Source organism: Dermochelys coriacea, chromosome 16, assembly GCF_009764565.3.
Source record: "Dermochelys coriacea isolate rDerCor1 chromosome 16, rDerCor1.pri.v4, whole genome shotgun sequence".
NCBI classification, from domain to species: domain Eukaryota; kingdom Metazoa; phylum Chordata; order Testudines; family Dermochelyidae; genus Dermochelys; species Dermochelys coriacea.
In genome coordinates, this window is record NC_050083.1 from 6,314,123 (window position 1) to 6,335,615 (window position 21,493).

General features: G+C 43.2%; 1 pseudogene; it reads right to left on the minus strand.

Annotated features, from left to right (window-relative positions):
- Window positions 1–4,366: 4,366 nt before the first annotated feature.
- Window positions 4,367–21,493, minus strand: part of LOC119844330 — a 47,461-nt pseudogene continuing 30,334 nt past the window's right edge.

Consider the following 21,493-nt stretch of genomic DNA (forward strand, 5'->3'; position numbering starts at 1 on the left):
GCTCTGTCAATCTGTTTCTTCACTTCAGCAGGTGGGTATTGTAGTTGTAGGAATGCATGATAGAGATCTTGTAGGTGTTTGTCTCTGTCTGAGGGGTTGGAGCAAATACAATACTGATACATTCAGTGGAAACTACAGTGGGGAGATTTATATACACAGAGAACATGAAACAATGGGTGTTATCATACGATGAAGTGAGCTGTAGCTCACGAAAGCTTATGCTCTAATAAATTTGTTAGTCTCTAAGGTGCCACAAGTACTCCTTTTCTTTTTGCAGATTTAAGAGGGGACTGAATAGACCAGAGGTTCTCAACCAGGGGTACATGTACCCCGGGGGGTACGCAGAAGTCTTCCAGGGGGTACTCAACTCACCTAGATCAGTGATTCTCAACCTGAAAGTAAATACTTCACAGGAAAGGTTTGGGGCATGGGTATCGTAGGCAGGGGGAGGCTGTGCATCCCCAAACAGCCTGGCATGGTCCTGCCCAGCACTCTGATCGTGCCACCCGGTGCACCAGGGTTGGGGCTCTGCAACCACATCAGGGGTGCTCTGGGTTCCTGCAGGGGAGGGGAGCAGAAAGAGAGAGGGCAGGGCAGGGCCTCAGACACAAGTGGGGGGGCTAGCTTCCCCCAGCGGCCAGGTCACTGGCCACCTATGGTTTGGAGGGGGTGGGTGTCACAGAATCATCATAGAATACCAGGGTTGGAAGGGACCTCAGAGGTAAGTTACATGCTTCAGCTCGGGCTTCAGCCCCACTGCCTGGGGCTTTGGCTTCAGACAAGGCTCACAAGTGAAAAAAAAAACAGGCTCAAGTATCACACTGAAAGGTAAGTACAATATTTATATTCCAATTGATTTATTTTAGAATCATATGGTAAAAATGAGCAAGTCAGCATTTTTTCAGTAACAGTGGGCTTTGACACGTTTGTATTTTTATGTCTGATTTTGTAAGCAAGTAGTTTTTGAGAGGTGAGTCTTAAGCCCTATCAGATGCCTGAGAGGGGTACGGTAGTCTGGAAAGGCTGACAACCACTGGACTAGACAGCTAGTGGAATTGCCGCTTGCTGGCCTGAGACCTGGGCTTGCATTTAGCTTGGTACCTTTATTTAGATTATTTAAAATTACACTTTTCCTCCTGAAGAAGAGCTCTGTGTAGCTCAAAAACTGTTTCTTTTGCCATCAGATGTTGGTCCAATGAAGGGATTACTTCACGCAGCTTGTATCTCTAATATCCGGGGACCAATGCAGACAAAACAACACTGCAAACAACTTTTCCTCCTTTCAGCTGAATGGCAGAACTAAATATCATGCTATGTTGTATCTGAGCTGTCTCATCCAGCACAATCCAACCATTACCATGTTCCCGACCCCTTTCAGAGTGAACAATCCTGATGGGATCAGAGAGACGTATATTAGCTATTACTCTCTGTTACATTAAACATTTGTTTAATGTGATGGAAGGCAAGTGACGGGTCAGTGTGAAAAGTGTACAATGCAATGGATTAACCTGTTATTTTCTGATGTCTAGCTGTTCTCACACATCCAAGATGTACAGCACCATGGTGATTACTTGCAAATGAAACATTTGATATCCTTTTTTGTTTATTGTGACACTGAAATCTACAAATGAGACCATCCTGCAGCACAAATTCTACCAGCCTGTCTGCGAATCAAAGTTGGTCTTCAGTTCCTGGGTTTGTGGTTCCTGGGTCGTTTAGTGAATGGCTGTAATTTTAGAGTAAGAAAGGAACACAAGCAACGCAGTGTTTCAGAGGGATTTTTTATTATTATTATTTTGCAATTATATTAAGAAGGATCTTGCTAATGGTGACTTTAATTGGATCAAATCTTAAGGGCCTTTTTGAGCTTCTACTAAGGCAAACTCCAATTTTCTGCCATGGGATTTTTCCCTTATTAAGGGCTGAGTAAAAACTCAGTAAAGACCTCAAGATCTGGTCATGGAAAAGCCTTTCTGTTTCACCCTTTTCATCATCTGTTCCCTTCTCAAATAGCTGATGAAAAGGATGTCAAAATTTTGGGGTACATTTTAAACTCTTTGCAAAGATGCTCACACATATTCTGATTAACCATAGCATGCACCATGCTGACAACTTGTCCTTGAAGAACTGAGCAAATTAAATATATAAACATACTATGGAATATTATCTAATTAGTTTTAAATTTAAAATTTGGCTTAAATATCTACAGTTCAGGGTGCACAGGCCACATATAATTTAAAAAACCCCAATTGCGACCAGTGTCTAAATTAAAATCCTCCTGAGTTTACCCAACTCCTACTCAGATTAAAACTATCAAGGGCTTTACAATTTAAAACTAACGGCCCTGATCTTCAAATCAGTGAAAGTTAGGAGCCTACATACCTTTGAGGATGTGGGCCAATACCTTTAATTACACCCACAGAAGCGCGAACAGCCCAGTACAGATCACTGAGCAGAATGATCCCATGGAGCACTCTCTCTCAGCAGGGAAGGAGTAGCATCCTGTGCTAGCTGAAAAATATGTTTTTACCAAGTGTGTCACAGTGAGCCTGGACTCCACTGTCCAACTTGGACAATAGAGTGGCTTTAATGGGGGAAAAAATGTTTTCAAAACCTTATCAAAAATACCCAAATCAAAATCTGTTTGCCTTGCCTACACAGCATGATGGGAGAGCAGAAAAGTGGACCAGAGCTAATGTTGTCTAGGGTGACTAATGTTAACTGTGCAGTTCCGCCTTCTTGAATGTTAATTTTGCAGTTATAGTTTTATAGCATTAATAGTTTGAGAAAACCAGTGTCCTAAGGGATTCCCCCACCAAGTCCCCTAAATTTAAGTTCCAGGTTAGCAAAGATTTTTCCCTTGCAATTACTGTGGATGCTACTTTTGGTCAGAGTTTTAGTTACATTACTTCCTTATAAGAGTTGGGGTGTAAAGGCTGATTGTGTCATACAGGCAATTTCTATCACTGTGCACAGGGAGGTGCACAATTCTGGGCTATGCTACCACAAACCACACTGACCATTAGCCATGGGGAGCTGAGCTGAGTCATGAGAAACAAATGGATTTGAACAACATGTAATGTGCTTATTGCCTATTCAGGATCCAGACCACTGTGCTGCCTTCCACCTGAGCCCTGCTCTTTTCCCTGCAGGTTTTTCCAGAGACAGGCAGATGGGTCAGTGGATTTTTTCCCTGTGACTGGAACTCATACAGGAGAGATTTTGGGAACCAGCTGACAGAATTCTGGCAGGGGAATGACAATATCCACCTGTTAACGACGTTTGGTAACTAAATTACTGATGCATTTTTTTCTTATGCTCTCCATGTGGATTGAGTGAGACAGACCAGTAGTGGTTCTGAAACTGCAGCCACCAATACCCCAGCAAAGAGACTGCAAAACAGTCCTACAGCCCCTGGGAGAAGATATGTAATGGGGGAGATCCTCTAGGCCAGCAGACAACCAGCTCCCTGCAAGAATCCCTGGTACAGGAGAGGATATAGGGCATGCCAGGCTTGGATGAGGCCCATTCCAGGGCTGGGAAGGCGTATGCCCTGTATGGTCCTGCTCCCTGGGTAATCTGGCTGCAAAAGCTCAGAAATCTTGAGAAGCTAGCTACAAGCTGGGCAAGCCTCAGGGCATCCTTGACTCCAGTTGGGGGCTGAATTGCCCCTGACAGTTCCAAGATTGGGGAGGGGAACACAAGCCAGCCCCTCTTCCCTGTGCCAGGCTTTGCACTGGCCGCTGGATGACTTGAGCCCTAATTGCTTGATTTACTTACAGCCACACCCTGGGAGTGGGGTGAAGCACAATCTCTTCTGAGACCATCAGCATGCAGAGTTGCTGCAACCACCTGCTCAGCCCAGCTGGTTCAGAGTGAGGGTGAGCGGGGGCCTTGCATCCATCCCACCTTTCCCTGTCCCCTTGGGAGCAATGTGCCTTCCCAGGGGCACAGGGAGTGAGCAGTCCCTGAGCACAGGGACAGTGTTTGTGACAGGCTTTGGTATGTCCCCACCATGCATCTGCACAAGAGACAGCCACAAACCTTGCCTTTAGATTATAAGCTGTTCAGGGCAGGGCATCCATAGGATCTGTATTGTAAAGTGTCATGTGCATTGATGGCATAGCTCATAATGAGCCTCTGCTAAATCAGTGGAGCCAGCCAGGAGAGGAGCTAGCGTCTCCTTCTGCTCAATGTATCACGAGAGGGAAGAGAAGGATAAAGCTTCTCTTTTCTTAGTTAGAGAGAAAGTGCTTTGTTAATGGGCAGGTGCGACTGAGTGTATTACAGTGAGGAGAGACCTAGAATTCCAGTGTCACCCTCAGCTTTCCTTCTTCAACAACAAAGAAGAAATCCCACTCAGACAAGATTCTCCAAGCAGAAAACATTTTTATTTCAGGAGAAGCCTCCATAGGAAGCTGGTGCTCACCACAAAATGCACCTGGGAGGGGAGGGTGCACAGCCACTACCTCACACTATGAAAGAGGCCTGAATTTCATTTCAGAGAACTTGTAGGAATATTCGTTCCCAATACCCTTGTTCCAGAGCACACCATGACCAGGACGATTATGGGCTCCTCGTAAATACATCCCATTCAGGTGGGAGTGATGGCAGCTATTGAACCACCAGCCTCCTTGGAAGGTTTTTTGCACAGATACCCGTATCCAGATCATTGTCACGGTCTGGGGTTGAAAACTTACTGTTCTTCTGGTAGGTTAATGAATCCTCTGTAACAACACACAGACAGGGTTTAAACTTGAGCTTGTCGTTTCCTTCCCCTTAATCCTGGGCCAGTTAATTCTGAGGATTTAATCACCTCCGATGTTGCATCCTAGTGGTGCAGGAGAGAGGCTGCCATTATGCTCTGGGCCTACTTGAGGGTACGGGGGTGAAACTGTGTTTAATAGCCGTTGCCAAGTTTGGGGTGGGAAGACTAGGAGGGAAAGACTAGAAGGAAAGTAAAGGAGGGTTGTGAGATGAGGCAACCAGTTCCTATTCGCCTGGCTGGAGGAAAGTGAAGTGAGGATGAGTGACCCAGCTCTACTGGGTTTCCTCACAATCCTAAGGAAGTTGAGCCAGAGACATGCACCAAGTCTTCAGCTTCAGGGTGGGGCAGTGGAGGGAAAACACTCTCCACCATAGTCACTGATCACGGAATTGCATCACCCAAGGAGTAAGTCAGTGCATCTGCTCTGACCCAAAAGGTAACCCACTGCACTGAAAGAAACAGGACAGACAGACCAGAGAATATGTGAGCACCTTCTGGTTCCCTGGTCTTATCAGCATGAGTACCTGAGCACCTCACCTTGGGGAGAGAAGAGACAGGGTCAAGGACCCTCATTACTTCTTTTGGATCAGGCCAAGGGCCTGTTCTGCCCTGCAGGACCTGCACCTGCTGATTGGAATGAGGTTTTTCCCACTTGGTCGCACAGGGCAGGTATTTAAACAGGAATAGGAAGTGGTCTGGAGGGTCTCAGAGGACAGGTGGAAGCACTCTCCCCCTCCAGTTCCATGATGAGAAGCTGGAGCTTTAAAGGGACAATTGAAACCAGAGCTTTACAGAGACTATGTTAAAATTAAAACTTAGGGTGTTTTTCCCCTTTATTTTATGAGCTTGATGCTGCAGCCCTGAGCCAGTTTTAAAAAGGGTAGGATTTGGTTTATTTCTGCTGCAGGATGTCCTACGTCTCCATTGGATGGGCATGTTTTTCCTCTGCTGTAAGCAAGTACAGCACCTACCTGCATCACCTGCCACCATGTCCCCTAGAATCAGTTTGTGTTGCTCAGATTCTCCCAATATGTTGAATGACTTGTACTTGGCAAAATATTTCTTGTTTTCAAAGTCTCCGAGGTCAATGCGCAGCTCGTTATTTCCTGGGGAACACAGGAGCAAAGTGAAATATTCACTACATTCTATCACTTTGCACAATGCTGGGTTTATTTGTGAGCACCCTCACCCACCTGGGCTTGACTCACCGCCTGTGCTGACTCTGGGACTGCCTTAGCTAACCCAGTTTCCATCCCCCACTCTCATCTTTCCACTGGCAAACAGAATCCACATCTAACACCCTTCAGCCAGGCAGGAGATCAGAATATATAGCATCCATCCCTCTATGGCCTCCACCAGCACTGACTGAGTGACAAGCCAGCAAGACACAGGTATTTCTGTCCTGGCTCCATTGGTTCCAATGGGACTCTGTCACAGTGATTAGAACAGGATTTTGGATCTCAGGGTCAAATGGGAGCTGGAGTGAACCAGCAGGAACAAGGGCAAGGGCAGGGAGAGGGAACAAAACCAGAGACAAAGCTGAGCAGAGTAGCAAAGGCTGGGTGCCCTGATGTATTTGGAATCCCACAGTGTAGCTGGATATTTTGCTACCTGTTGGCCCTCTTCTGGCCAGCAAGGATCTGACAAGTGTTTCCACCATTCTCTCTACTAGAGTTCATGGAAAGCAATCCTCAGGGAGTGATGCTGTAATATGGCAAAAAGAAAAGGAGTACTTGTGGCACCTTAGAGACTAACAAATTTATTAGAGCATAAGCTTTCGTGAGCTACAGCTCACTTCATCGGAAATGCATCCGATGAAGTGAGCTGTAGCTCACGAAAGCTTATGCTCTAATAAATTTGTTAGTCTCTAAGGTGCCACAAGTACTCCTTTTCTTTTTGTAAGTCTTATGATCACTATAAGCCATGTTGCAAAGAAGGGGATTAGAGGGGTGGGCAGAAGAGATTTTAAGAAAAACTGCATCCATGATTTCTTTACCAAGTGATGTCAGCAGGTGAATATTGTCATTTCCCAACCAAAATTCTGTCAGCTGGTTGCCAAAACCTCTCTTGTACAAATCCCAGTTACGATGAAAATCCACTGACCCATCCACACGTCTCTGGAAAACCTGCAGGAAAAAGGTGGGAGGCTGGTCACATTCATTTTAGTTTTGTGTGACTGGCAGCTCAGGTTCCTCTAGGGTAAGTTGCTCAAATAGTGTATATTATGGTTAATCAGAATTACACAGCCCATCATTTTAACTTCCTTGTCATGAGCTCTTCTAGAAAGGAGATGATTAAATTTAGAGTCCTTTCAATGGGTCTCATCTTGAGATCCTTATTCAATTTTTACTCAGTCCTTCCTTAATTCTCTTCAACAGGGGTTTGCCTTAGGAGTGCCCAAGTAAAAAAATAAAATATTTTTTTATTTATATAGATATATAGATATAGATATATATAGATATAAATATATATAAAGAAAGAGCAAGAGAGAAAAAGAAAAAAACTTCCCTTGTACAGAACTGGTATTTGGCCGAGTAAAATTTGAATAAGAATCTCAGATTTGGGACAGTGTAAATTAAAGTTGACAAAAGCCAAATCTACCCACAATTACAAAAATTCATTTCTGTTAAATACTGAGTTGCTCGTGTAACCCCCATGCCCTTACACCATGGCATTTTATTTTATTTCAGTTCCATAGTAAGGGAAGGCTGTGATGCGGAGAAGGAACAGATTTGTTGGAAGATTGCAAAATCAAGCGCACAGAATTAGGAAACGTCAAATTTAAGTTTGCCCATGCAACCTTAATTCAGCTCTTGAGATTCTGATCTGGATACTGAGTGAGCCACAGATCTCATAGGAAAAAATGGTATTTGATTTATGTCTCTGAAGACTGTATAATACGCATACGCACAAAGATGCTGAATTATATTACAGAGACACTACAGTTTTCATTCTAATTCTGAAGAATCCAGTTGATACATATTACATATGGGAAACTCTCTGAAGATTGGCAGGAAAAGAGGTGTATATGTGTGTGCGCTAAAATTAGGGAGTATAAATGTTATTCTGAAATCCTCCATTGCATTGCACATGTAATCTTCTGCCAGGTGGAGTTGGCAGCAATAAGGGTCAGGTTCAAAATCTAGGGGTTCCTCTTATAACAACACAAAACAGAACAGGCTTAAACCCTCACTCAGTCATCTCAGAAAACTAACCACCACCATTAGGTGCCTTTAATAGGCAATACTTCCGCACTTGCAAGCTTTAGTTTGGGAGAGCACCACAACCACAATTCAAAAACATGTAATTGTAAGTTAACATCCATCCCATAGTGCATTTGGAAGCGTCCTTTGCCTCAGTTTTCCATCTTGAGGTATGAGGGTCTGACAAATGTATGTCTATTTAACACGCTACTCCCTCTGCGGCACCCCACTCACAGTTGTCCAACTTGGCTGTCATTGGTCAGCAAACACCTAGAGTGCAGAGGTGCATTCACATGCATCCACCTACCACCTCTGAGGTGTAGGGTGGCGTGCACTGAACAATGCCTCCAACTGCTCTGCAGCTAGTTCCTGGCTGCTGCCACTGTTATCTCTGCCATTGTTGTCCACTCGCTGCCATCTCTGCTGCTGCTCCTCTCTACGACTCAGTACCATCTGAGGTTTCAGAGTAGCAGCCATGTTAGTCTGTATTCGCAAAAAGAAAAGGAGTACCGGTGGCACCTTAGAGACTAACAAATTTATTAGAGCATAAGCTTTCGTGAGCTACAGCTCACTCCGATGAAGTGAGCTGTAGCTCACGAAAGCTTATGCTCTAATAAATTTGTTAGTCTCTAAGGTGCCACCGGTACTCCTTTTCTTAGTACCATCTGAGATGCCATGTTCCGAGGTTCCCCACTTAGGCCCAGCTCTTAGGGATTTCACTGGATAGTGGGGAACCTCTGTACTGCTGCCTCTTCACTGTCTTTCACTGCAATGTTGTTCCCACACCAGCTCTAAAGCTTGGCCCCTACACTTGCTCATCAGTGATTTCAGCTCTAGTAATCACTGAACAGAAACAAGGAGCTTCTGTTGAGTCCAATCAGCTCTGCCTTTAAACCCTGAAGAGAACATAAGAATGGCCATGGGTCAGAATGGGTCAGACCAAAGGTCCATCCAGCCCAGTATCCCGTCTACTGACAGTGGCCAATGCCACTTTCCCAGAGTGCTCCAGAGTGAGTGAACCTAACAGGTAATGATCAAGTGATCTCTCTCCTGCCATCCATCGCCCCCCTCTGACAAACAGAGGCTAGGGACACCATTCCTTATCCATCCTGGCAAATAGCATTAATGGACTTAACTGCCATGAATTTATTCAGTTCTCTTAAACCTTGTTATAGTCCTAGCCTTCACAACCTCCTCAGGCAAGGAGTTTCATAGGTTGACTGTGCGCTGTGTGAAGAAGAACTTCCTTTTATTTGTTTTAAACCTGCTGTCCATTAATTTCATTTGGTGGCCCCTAGTTCTTATATTATGGGAACAAGTAAATAACTTTTCCTTATTCACTTTCTCCACACCACTCATGATTTTATATACCTCTATCATATCACCCCTTAGTCTCCTCTTTTCCAAGCTGAAAAGTCTTCGCCTCTTTAATATCTCCTCATATGGAACCTGTTCCAAACTTTCAACCATTTTAGTTGCCCTTCTCTGAACCTTTTCTAATGCCAGTATGTCCTTTTTGAGATGAGACCACCACATCTGTACGCAGTATTCAAGTTGTGGGCGCACCATGGATTTATATAAGGGCAATAAGATATTCCCTGTCTTATTCTCTATCCCTTTTTTAATGATTCCTAACATCCCGTTTGCTTTTAACTGCCACTGCACACTATGTGAACGTCTTCAGAGAACTATGCACGATGACTCCACGATCTTTTTCCTGATTTGTAGCTAAATTAGCCCCCATCATTTCGTAATTAGCCCCCCATCATATTTTAAGAGGGGAGAATCAAATGGTGTCCAGGACTCTTTAGGCAGAGCCCATACCATGAGGAACAGGAACACCTGGCATCACCCTGTCTCCTCTTCAATGGGATTTAGCATCTCTACCTCCTGCTTAGCAAGTGAGATTCAGTTGATTGCGACACCCTCAATCATGGCATGCTAAGCACAGTTCTGCTGCTCTTTGATCGTACAATAAAGATAACAACATTACCCCACATTCAATACTAAAGTGAATTGTAACCCAAAACCAGGCAAAATTGATCACTTTTGCAAAGCCAGTCTGGCTGCTGAAAACCTAGGCAGAGTGGGTATGTCCATACAAATACAGTCTGCTCCTAAAGTCTTTTCCCCAGGTCACTAGATGTCAGAGGAAAGCTCATTCAGGCCCCACTTAAACACAACTAATGTTTTAATAGGGAACTCCCTGTTAGATTCACTGAAGAAAAAGCTGTGAAATAGGAATTGGCTTTGTATTTAATATTCATGCTATGGCTGTATACTTTAACTTGTGCATATTGAAGACTCTGCCTAAGAGAACTCATTTTGAGACAGGCACACATTTGCATAAGCGTCCAGTGAACTTCATTACACTCAGTTCTTACTTACAATCCATCCCCCACCATCTGTGTCCATGTCACACAGCACAGTCATGGCAGCACAGCCTTTGGGATAGATGGTGTACCAGCCACTCATAACATGCCCTGTGGCTAACAGCTCCTTGCAGTTCTTTGCCCCTGCAGCAAACAGGAATTTAAAACTTTAGTTTGCACCTCCTTGAGGGGGCCATTTAGGGATGGGGCAAAAATTTGAGATTGGGCCTGCTTTGAGCAGGGGGTTGGACTCTATGACCTCCTGAGGTCCCTTCCAACCCTGATATTCTATGGGAATGATTCAAAATTATCTTAGTCTAATGATTTACTATTTTGAGATGTAAAAAGAAAAGAAGTACTTGTGGAACCTTAGAGACTAACAAATTTATTAGAGCATAAGCTTTCGTGAGCTACAGCTGTAGCTCACGAAAGCTTATGCTCTAATAAATTTGTTAGTCGCTAAGGTGCCACAAGTACTCCTTTTCTTTTTGCGAATACAGACTAACACGGCTGCTACTCTGAAACCTATTTTGAGATGTATAACTTAGTGGAAAATACATGGATTACTTATTTACAAAAGGCAAGAAATGTTTGAGTAAAAGGTTCTATAGCCATATAAATAAAAAGGAAACAAGGACAGAAGTGGGACTGTTAAGCACCACGGATGGGGTGGAGATTAAAGATCATCTAGACATGGCCCAACACCTAAATAAATACAGTTCCTCAGTTTTGAATAAGGGTAATGAGAAGCTTAGGGTTTGGCAGGGTGGTTAATGGCAATGAGAGTATGGAAGTCGAAATTACCACATCTGAGGTGGAAGTCAAACTCAAGCAGTTTAATGGGACCAAATTGGGGCGCCCAGATAATCTCCATCCAAGAATATTAAAGAAACTGGAACATGAAATTGCAAGTCCAACAGCAAGAATTTTTAAAGAATCCATAAACTCAGGTGTTATACCCTATGACTGGTGCATTGCTAACAGAATACCTATTTTTAAGAAATGGGGGGAAAAAGTGATCTGCTAAACTTCAGGCCTGTTAGTTTGACCTCAGTTGTATGCAAGGTCTTGGAACAAATTTTGAATGAAATAGTTGTTAAGAACATAGTATTTACCTCTATCTGGGCTAAAATACATCATCATTTTACCATAGGTAGATCGATCAGGTTCTCACACTTTCTTTGAGAAAATAACTGATTATTTAGACAAAGGAAATGAAGTACATCTGATTTACCTGGATTTCAAGTAAGGCATGTGATACAGTTCCAAATGGGAAATTAGTTAAATTGGAGAACATGGGGATTAATATGAGAATTGAAAGGTGGATAGAGAACCGATTGAAGGGAAGACTACAATGGGTCACGTTGAAAGGTGAACTGTCAGCCTGGAAGGAGGTAACTAGTGAAGTTCCTGAGGGAATGGTCTTGGGACCAATCTTATTTAAAATGTTTTAATGACCATGGCACAAAAAGTGGGAGTATGCTAATAAAATCTGCAGATGACACAAAGTTGGAAGGTATTGCTAATCTTGAGAAGGACCAGAATAGCATACAAGAACATCTGGAGGATCTTGAAAACTGATGTAATAGAAATGGGATGAAATTTAATAGTGCAAAGTCATGCACTTAATTAACAACAATAATTTTTTCTATAAACTAGGAACATATCAGTTGGAAGCAACAAAAGTAGGAAAAAGACCTGGCTATGTTGGTTGATCACAGGATAACTATGAAGTGCCAATGTGATGTAGCTGTGAAAAAAGGCTATTGTAGTCCTAGAATGCATCAGGCAAGGTATTTCTGGTAGAGAAAGGGAAATGTTAGTACCACTATACAAGGCATTGGTGAGACCTCATCTGGAATACTGTGCGCAATTCTGGTCTCCCATGTTTAAGAAAGATTAATTCAAACTGAAACAGGTGCAGAGAAAGTCTACTAGGATGATCAGAGGAATGGAAAACCTACCTTATGAGAGGAAACAGTTTGGCTTGTTGAGTCTAACCAAATGAAGGCTGAGAGGAGATATGAATGCTATCTGTAAATACATCAGAGGGATAATTACCAGAAAGGGAGAGGAGTTAAAGTTAAGCGCCGATGTGGACACAAGAACAAATGGCTATAAATCAGTCATCAACGAGTTTAAGCTTGAAATTAGACAAAGATTTCTAACTGTTAGAGGAGTGAAGTTCTGGGAACAAACTGCCACAGGGAGCAGTGTGGGCAAAAAACCAAACTGGCTTCAATACTGAGAAGGATAAGTTTATGGAGGGGATGGTATGATGAGACTGCCGACAGTGACATGTAGCCGACACAGGACTGCTAGCAGCAAATATCCCCCCTTGATGTTGATGGGACATTAGATGGGGAGGGCTCCGAGTTACTGCAGAGAATTTTCCTTGTGGGTCTTGCCAAAATGCTCATGTTCAACTGACCACCATATTTGGGGTTGGAAAGGAGTTTTTCCCCGGATCAGATTGGCAGAGATCATGGGGTTTTTTTCCACCTTCCTCTGCAGCATGGGGCATAGGTCATTTGCAGGTTTAAACTAGAGTAAATGGTGGATTTTCTGTAACTTAAAGTCTTTAAATCAAAATTTAAGGACTTCAGTAACTCAGCCAAAGATTATAAGTATATTACAGGAATGGCTGGGCAAGGCTCTGTGGCCTGCGATGTTCAGGAGATCAGATAAAACGATCATGATGGTCCCTTCTGGACTTAAAGTCTATCAATCTGAGGATTGAACACAGATAGATTTTCCCCACAGCATTTTCATCAGGACTCCCATCTCAAAAGAATTAAAATATCACAATCTTCATGAAAATGAATTCCTCAGCATCACACTGAAAATGTGTATATGAAGTTTATAAAATGGACTCCCTTCTAGTAATTAACTGCTGTGGCAGAGGTCACCTCCGCTGTTACTGGGCTAGAGATGATGGCCTTTTTCTCATGAGGGACTCTAGTGGGACTATTTCTGTGAGTAAGAAAAAGAGGATTTGGCCCATTGTCGTTAGCAGAATTTACATGGAATGGAATTGCATGAAATCTGTTGCTGCTGACACAGCATCAGTTATATGATCTCTGTTTCTCAAAAAGTGAAATTCGCACACTTTCCTCTCTTCATGGAGCAGAGATATACTGGACTTTGTTACCTGAATGGGATAACCGGCCAATTATCGCAAACTCACCTTTCTTACACTGGATATCGTCCAGTTGCCTCACATCTGTGCAGAGAAAGAAACCCAGTGGAAGAGGGTTAAAATCAAAGACCATGCTTTTTTCTTAACTCTTATTCAGTTCTAACAGTTGTGTCTATTTTTGTGAGTCAAACCATTTATAAGAACATATGAATGGCCATACTAGGCCAGACCAATGGCCCATCTAACCCAGTATCCTGTCTTCCGGCAGTAGCCAGTGCCAGATGTTTCAAAGAGAACGAACAGAACAGGTCTATTGTTGAGTTATCCATCGTCTGCCATCCAGTCTCAGCATCTGACAGTCAGAGGTTTAGGGCGATCCAGAGCATGGGGTTGCATCCCTGACTATCTTGGCTAATAGCCATTGATAGAGACCTATCTTCCATGAACTTCTCATTCTTTTTTGAACCCAGTTATACTTACACTTTTGGCCTTCACACCATGATCTGACAATATGGGTTGACTGTGCATTGTGTGAAGAAAGTACTTCCTTTTGTTTTAAACTTGGTGCCAATTGATATCATTCGGAGACTCGTAGTTCTTGTGTTACGTGAAGGGGTAAACACCACTTCCTTACTCACTTTCTCCACAGAATTCATGATTTTATAGAGCTCTCTCATATGCTCCCTTAGTCATCTCTTTTCTAAGATGAACTGTCCCTGTTTTTTTAATCTCTGGTCCATAGTCCTAATTGCCTTTGTTGCCCTTCCCTTAACTTTTCCCAGTTCTACTGTATATTTTTTTGAGATGGGGCAACCAAAATTGCACTCAGTATTCAAGGTGGAAATGTACTGGGGATTAATATATGCCTTATGATATTTTCTCTTATTATTTATCCTTTTCCAAATGGTTCCTAATATAGTTAACTTTTTTCACTGCCGCCGCACATTGAGCAGATATTTTCAGAGAACTAGCCACGATTCCAAGATCTCTTTCTTGAGTGGTAGCAGCTAATTTAGACCCCATCATTTTGTATGTATATACAGTTGGGATTATTTTTTTCCAATGTGCGATACTTTGCTCTTATCAACATTGAATTTCATCTGCCATTTTGTTGCCCAATCACCCCATTTAGCAAGATCCCTCTTCGTTGTCATCTTTGGACTTAAGTATCTTGAGTAATTTTGTACAGTCTTCAACCTTTGCAATCTCACTATTCACCCCCTTTTCCAGATAATTTATGAATTTGTTGAACAGCACAAGTCCCTGTCCAGATCCTTGGGGGACCCCACTATTTACCTCTTTCCATTTGAAAATTGACCATTTATTCCTAACCTTTGTTTCCTATCTTTTAACCAGTTACTGATTCATGAGATGACTTCTTCTACTCCATGAATGCTTACTTTGCTTAACATGCTGTGAAGGGACACAACCCTACCTTGCTTGTCACCATGAAAGGTTTTCCTCCTTTCCCCCCACCGCTGCTGGTGATGGCTTATCTTAAGTGATCACTCTCCTTACAGTTTTCAGAGTAGCAGCCGTGTTAGTCTGTATTCGCAAAAAGAAAAGGAGTACTTGTGGCACCTTAGAGACTAACAAATTTATTAGAGCATAAGCTTTCGTGAGCTACAGCTCACTTCATCGGATGCATTCCGATGAAGTGAGCTGTAGCTCACGAAAGCTTATGCTCTAATAAATTTGTTAGTCTCTAAGGTGCCACAAGTACTCCTTTTCTCCTTACAGTGTGTATGATAAACCCATTATTTCATGTTCTCTGTGTGTGTATATAAATCTCCCCTCTGTTTTTTTCACCAAATGCATCCGATGAAGTGAGCTGTAGCTCACGAAAGCTTATGCTCTAATAAATTTGTTAGTCTCTAAGGTGCCACAAGTACTCCTTTTCTTTTTGCGAATACAGACTAACACGGCTGCTACTCTGAAACCTCACACTGGTATGAAAGAGACTAACAGCTCTTCTGGGCCTGTTCCATGCTAACAAGATGCACTTGCAAGGTTTGTTCAACCTGGAGGAGGAGGAGCTTAAAGGGGGAAATTTCCCAAAGGAAGGGGTGGTGAACAGGAAGAAGGCTGCTCCACCTCAGGTCTTAAACAAAATCCATCACTCAAGTCAGTAAGTCCCCTTCCTGGAGTGGGGTTTGTAAAATCTCCTCATTAGGAGGATCTTCTGGCAGCACTTCCTCTTGGCTGGAACCCCCCATCCCCGGAGTCCCGCACCTCACCTATTCCAGTCAGTATCACAGCCAGGGTTCCTGGCCTACCCTGGTTCCCTTGGCCACATCCTCCTGAGTGCAAGATGGCAGCGTGTGGACGGATGGAGCCTCCCTGCACCTAGGGGCTGCAGGGACCGGGTGGCCACTTCTAGGAGCCATGCAGAGCCAAGGTAGGTAGGGAGCCTGTCTTAGCCCTAGGGCCTTGCTGTGCTGCCAACCAGACTTTTAATAGCCCAGTCGGCACTGCCAACCAGAGTCCCTTTTCAACTGGGTCTTCAGGTCGAAAACCAGACACCTGGCAACCCTAACTGGTGCACACTAGAATTTACACCCCAGCAGGTGCACACCAATGTACAGTATAGACAAGCCATTAGGCTCCTGAGAAATTTATGGTCAGATTTTCAAAGGTGTTTAGGCACTTCAGGAGGAATCCCCTATTGGAATTTTCAAAATTGCCCGTTAGGCACCTAAACTCCCATTGATTTCAGTGGGACTTGGGTACTTAACTAACTTAGGCACTTTTGAAAATCCCACTAAGTACTTATCTGTATTATTAGAGGCCTACATACCTTTGACAATCTGGCCCTTAGGCACTTTGAAAGTTTACCCTTAGGTTTTGAGCAATTATTGAAGATGATGCAACACTTGGATGGGCACAAGCCACTGTATACCATGATTGTTACACTTTTCTTACATCACATCACGAAGGAGAAGATTAGTGGGTGGAGCTCAATATGGCACGCAAAGAAATTAGTCAGAAAGTTTCCTGTATCATTCTAATGCTAGCGATTTAATCATTAAAACTTAAATGCTTCTCACCAATTGTTGTTGTCCCAGGGATTCCTTTTTCTCCTAAAGAAAGAAAACAGACTTAAATACTTGTACTACTTAAAGACCACGCCCTGATCTAAGTGTTGCCATCTTTTATTTATTTCAATTTTAAGGGGGAAAATGTTTTCCAAAAAGTAGTGGGAGAACAGGGCAAGGGGGAAGGAGGGGAGGAGTGAAGTACAAAATCAAAAATATAGGGGGAACACACAGTTCTGCTATTCCTCTCTTACCAGAAGAGGAGAGATTTAATTTCATTGGGTCATTTTCAGCTCAGGTTTTCTGGCACCACACATTCTATGCATAAAAGAAAAGGAGTACTTGTGGCACCTTAGAGACTAACAAATTTATTTGAGCATAAGCTTTCGTGAACTACAGCTCACTTCATTGGATGCATTCGGTGGATGCATCCGATGAAGTGAGCTGTAGCTCACGAAAGCTTATGCTCAAATAAATTTGTTAGTCTCTAAGGTGCCACAAGTTCTCCTTTTCTTTTTGCGAATACAGACTAACACAGCTGCTACTCTGAAACCTGTTATTCTATGCATAAACATTTTAACAGTTGTGCTGGGATGAAGCCCTGCCTATCCAACAGGAGGTGTATTTGTTTAATACTGCATTCTAAGTTATATTCTGCCAATAAAGAGAATCACAGGGATATTCAACATACTGAAAAGAACTTTTCCAAAGGAGCATGTTTGCTCAGATCCAAAAGAAGAAGTGCAAACCACATAAAAAAAAAATCTAAGGCATTAAAAGAATTTGGGGCTACTTAATTGCTTTGATATTACTTAATTGCTTGCAAGTCCAACATAAAGGACTCAGCATAGTAGGGGGTTGGCGTAGATCAGTGGAGCTAGCAGAGGTTCCAGTCCCGTGCTGGGCCTTCAGTTGGTCTGACGACCTTGAGGCTGGGAAGAGGGCTTACATTTCCAAACAGAGGCACTTGGGGATAGTGACCAGAAGCGCCATTTATGGAGCTAAATAAAAGTTGCCTGAAACTGGAATTCATCTGAAGTTTGACAATCTGAGCCAGGTTGTTCTGAGCCTGGTGGAGGCTGCATTCCCTGGTGATTTAATCTCATTGCCCACTCAGCCATGTTGTTAGCCACCAGTCTAAGGTGGGGCCGGGTTTAGTTATCTTTTAGTTTAACACTTTCCTTTTATTTCTTCTATAGGCTGCAACCAGAAAGGACCCCACTTTCCCTCCATGCCAGTCAGAGCAGCTCAGCCAGCACAGGTCAGCGCATGTCAGTGGAACTAGCAAGTACTGCTCAGGCCTGCATTCCCCTGGTGCTTGCAGAGGCATTGGCTCCGTCTCCTGGTGGTCAGAGTAAGCAGGGAACGAAGAGCCACAATCTGGCCCCCAGTATCAACTTTACCTCTTACACCCTCAGTCTCTGTCTCCATGAAGAGCAGCAGAAAGGACCTGGCTCCAATCCTGCAGCCCTCATTCATGGACAGTTGCAGGGACACCAGAGAGATTGCTGCTGTGACAGCTGCAGGATCGGTCTCCTGATCCTGACTGGTACTGAGCCATTGGCAGAACCAGACCCCAAAGCAGGAGAGGAGAACTATCCAAGGTCTCTCACCTTTTAGTCCAGAGGGGCTGGCATCACCTTTCTCTCCTTATTAAAAAAAAGAAAAGGAACAATCTAGTACTTGTTGCTGAGATACTAGGAGCTCAGTTGTTCCTTACAGCTACTGCCCTGCCTTGGGGGTAATATAGAGCTGTCCCATCCCATGTGGGAGCTGTGGGAGGCACATGGAGATCTTAGGGAATGTTTGAAAGGGGTGCAGCATATGTGGGTACCCAGCTCTCCTTGTCCAGTGTGGATGGGAGATGAAGTCATGCCCCTTTTCAGAGATTAGCAACCACGGTGGTACCAGCCCTACAGAGAAGGGGCTCTGTCCCTCCTTGTACTGATCCCCTGTATAGAGATGGGAGCAATCTGGCTCTGTGATGATAGGCCCATGAGGGCCAGTTTCAGAGGGCAGGTATAAAATGGCATCAAGAGATATATGCAGGTGTAAAGAAGTTTTACTGACTCTGGCCTTGTCTACACTACACAGTTTTATTCCTGTTTTCTAGCAGGGACTCAGGTGCACTGCTGCTAGCGCTGGTGTAGGTGCTAGTGTAGACAGAACTTGGGGGGGGCAGATACTTGGCTAGTGTAAATTGTCACAGCTGCATTGATTCCAGTGGAGGTAAGCAATTTGCCCCAGGTGAGGATCTGCCCCTAGGTGTTTTAGTACCATCTCATCAGAAGCTAGTCAGGTTTTCATGACATAGCATTAAAATCACCTTGCCCTGTCTAAATGAGACCTTATACCTTCTCTGGAACTAGAGCAGCTGCCCCAGAGGAAAATTACATGCCTAAGTCTTCTCAGCATAAGTACATCCTCAGGGAGGTAAGTGAGTAATTACCTGTTGTAAGCTACAAGTGGAGGGAGCCACTAGGAGGTACAGGTTACCTCAGGTTAGAGACATGCCCTTAGATCCACTTGGTCGTGCTTGTGGATTTACCCCATAATATCAAGGGAGGTGGGAGGTGCTCAGAACTAGATTCTCTGGTCATACACCTTCTAGGCTAATTTTTCTCTCAGATACATAAGTTCAGCTCTGTTGATTTCTGTGGGGCTACCCTGGTATCGCTTGAAAGAAGAATGTGGGTCATTGTGAATGAACATTTGGCACATATGCCAAGATGGGAAGATGGAAGTGTTTAAAATGTCTTACCTTTGCCTGGTGGCCCAGCTGATCCCACCTCCCCAGGCTCCCCTTTCTCCTACAATCACAGAAAACTCACAACGGATACTTCACAGTTGCACATAGGGAATGTATTTCTAGGGTTAACCAATGGTATGGGTGGACAATTTCTACCCCCAACCCAAATCCAAATTTCAAAAATAAGTTTCAACCAGGGACACAGTTTAAGAATTTCCCCATCTGATTGGGCATTATCTTGGGTCTGATCCTGCATTCCTCAACATTGGAAGTTTTGCTTAAACTGGAAGCAGATATTCACACTCCTTTATCTTAGCAGCTTGTTGAAGATGTTGCATGACTCGCCAACCAGAATGCCAGCGAGCCATGTTTTCAGTGCTTGCAAATAGCTCTTCACCTGGCCACTAAAGAGCCATGGCCACCATCTTCAACACAGAGCAGAAGTAATTTGAGCTCCTGCCACCAGTGGGGGTATTGCTGGAGCCTGTTCCTCACCCCATTACTTCCCCATCTTTCGCCTCTCCACTATCCAGCGTTCTGTTGTATGCAAATGTTATTTTAAATCATTACAGATCCTGAACAAAACAACTAAAGAAAAATGCAGCAAAGATGTAGGTGATGTTGCCTTATCACCTAGTTTGATTTATTTATTTTCCTGGCTTTTGACTAGTCAAAAAAATTCTGCAGCGAGTTCAGTCCTCAGTGGGAAAGAAATGAGAGGACATAGCCTAAGGGTGACTGGCATTGATCATAGTATTTCAGGTAGATGTTGAATAATGTGATTGCTATTTATTTCCATCTGAATTTTAACCCACGTTGAACAAAATAAAACTCCCGAACTTAAATGTCCTGTTTCCAAGGCAAATACTGTAAACATTATAACACACAAACTGACAGTGAATTTCTTTTATCATTCTGCTGTTTCTGATCTTCCATCTCCAAAGATAGTAACTTACAGCCAGAAATTTGTTCCTGCAGCTGGAATTGGATATCATAGCAATAACTCCTAGGTTCCAACTCCATCAAGTGGGTACTTCAGGAGAACGGGGAGTGAGTACCAGAGGCACTTAACCGAATTTACCTTCTGATGCCTTGTCTTCACTGTATTTTTACCTCTGGATAGTTCATGTGTTATTTGCCCAGAGGTTTAAAAAAAAAAGCTGCTATGTTGTCACTGACAAAACCAGCATATTAGTTAACCCATGGTAAAAAATAAAACATGAGCTCATCCACTGTAAAAAAAAAATTAATTAAATTTAAAAAAAAGTGGGGACAAGGCTACATAGTTTTACCATGTGATAGAAAAGGTGAACCATTGGTTGTGGGGGGTTTAGTGCTTATCTCATCCAGCTACCTCATAGTAAACACTACAAGTGCCTTTCCTTCACTAGGGTTTTATGAGAAAGGTACTGCACGACAAACACCTTCTTGTCAGTGAAGGCAAAGCCAGAACCTTTAGGATATATGGGCCATGGTGTGATCCATGGCAGCATACAGTAAATTGCAACAGCTTACAGCAGTACCTATTACAAAAAACTCAAATAGCAGCTAAGGTCCCCTACATACAAAAATCAGAAATAATGAAAATGTGTCCTTTGGAAACACTGGAAGAATCATAAGAAAACCTATGCACCAGCTATAATATGACAGAGAGAAAAACACTCAGCACCTTGACATTATTCTCATTACATATCTACACTTCGGTGTGGCGTGACAACATCATCTCAACTTCTCCTGAAGTGTAAACATGGGGTCAAATCCTTAGATGCTTTGGAGCCCACACCTTGACCTGAGTAGAGCTGTCAGTCACATTGTGGTGTAAGAGCATGGAGAGTTTTGGCAGAGAAACATTAAGCCCCCTGGGTTGTTCACAAATGAGACTTTTATGGATCACTCTATTTAAAACAAAAGTTGACAGTTGTGCTGGAAGTTGCCTGGTATGTCAAATGAGTCTCATCTGTTGTATAGATGTTAGTGTCTATATTAGGGCACTGTACATTGTAAATGACCAATAAAGTGAGAGACCACCATCTAGGATATTCATTAGCATATTGAAAGGACTTACAGAAAAGCAGGATCTTTGCTCAGTCACATAAATAGGCAGAAAAAACTCCAAAGCCTATAGGTAAATCTTCTGGGCTGTTTAACTGGATTGATGAACAAGTTTGTCTATCCAAGGCAAAGCAGTCTCCCTCTTGTCTATGCTAGGAAAATTTATCATGCTAGA